The 1,167-nt window shown below is 54.5% G+C and overlaps 1 protein-coding gene across 1 annotated transcript in view; it reads right to left on the reverse strand.

The window, feature by feature from the left end:
- Nucleotides 1–676, reverse strand: part of RSPO1 (R-spondin 1) — a 16,256-nt gene extending 15,580 nt beyond the window's left edge. The window contains exons 1-3 of the mRNA XM_085311084.1: nt 622–676; nt 422–497; nt 165–285 (exon numbers count right to left, since the gene is read on the reverse strand). The gene's annotated coding sequence lies outside the window, so the exon portion shown is untranslated. The remainder of the gene's footprint in view (nt 1–164; nt 286–421; nt 498–621) is intronic.
- Between the last annotated feature and the right edge of the window lie 491 nt (nt 677–1,167).

Consider the following 1,167-nt stretch of genomic DNA (forward strand, 5'->3'; position numbering starts at 1 on the left):
GGGCCGGGCTCCCCTGGCGCCGGGCAGCGCCGCTCCCCTCGGGGACGGGGACGGGGACGGGACGGGACGGGGACGCCCCCGGCGCCGGCGGGGCTCGCCTGCCTCGCGAGCAGCCCGCGGCGCGGGTGCTCCGTCTGAGCAAGCGCGCGTTCGGAAACCCTTACCTCCGCCTCGTCACTCACTCATCCCTGCCGAAAAGACTCTACTGGTGTCTCAGTTTTAAAATGCTACGAGACCAAACTACAAAAATCCTCGGTTCCTCCAGAGAAAGTTACATGCACATTTCTGTCAAAAAAAATAAAAAATGCGTTCATGGCGAGTTTATGGAGAAGTCTGGTGCATTTGGGTCTGGGGATTTTGTTCACTTGTCTCCTACGGCAGGTTTCTAAGAGCTCCGCAGGCTTTGCGCAGCGAAACGAACCCTTCTGCGAGGTGCAGGATTTCAGCTCGTAAAGATCGCCCGGGCTGGTTCACGCTCCATCAGCCCACGCTGCTCCCTGCGTATGCAAAGCAGAAAGTATGTGATCATATCAGAGCAATTTGCACATTAATAAATCCTGGTTTCAGTGCCGTCAACTCCATCCCCATTCAGCGAGTAGGGGCTTTTATTATTATTATTACCAGAGTATCCAGCTTTGTAAAGGCATCCAGTGCAAACTCCTGCATGAGGGAATTCCACCCCACTAGTACCACCTCCTAAGACAATATCCAGCCAAAATATTGTGGCTGTTGCAAAACCCGGACTGGAGCTGCACAAAGGACCTTCCAGCSTTGCATCCAGAGCCAACAGGGTCTCAGTAAGTTACTGCAGAGTGACACAACATCTAGTTTGCTTTGTAGTCTCCTTTATTTATGACTGTTAATTTCAAGTTATTACTAACATTTCAGTGGTAACTGGCATATGAAGTCATCAGCTGTCACAACTGCATCTGTTAATAAACATGTCAAATATTAAAAGCAGCTTATTATCCTCTGGAGGGGGGAAGACACCAAGGCGAGGAGCTTTAAAGCCTGGTTATTTTTCAGCCTCTGGCTGCGCAGCGGGAGGAAACGCTCACGCGAAGGGAAGCAGGATCGCGGCGGCGAGGCCAAGGGCTGGTACCCGCTCGGGGCGGCGTGGGGCCGGGGCGGGAGCAGCGCCCGCGGGCCGCCCGGCGCCGGCGCGGG

This window comes from Rhea americana, unplaced genomic scaffold (genome assembly GCF_003343005.1).
Source record: "Rhea americana isolate MKP2758 unplaced genomic scaffold, rheAme1 scaffold_331, whole genome shotgun sequence".
Taxonomy (NCBI): domain Eukaryota; kingdom Metazoa; phylum Chordata; class Aves; order Rheiformes; family Rheidae; genus Rhea; species Rhea americana.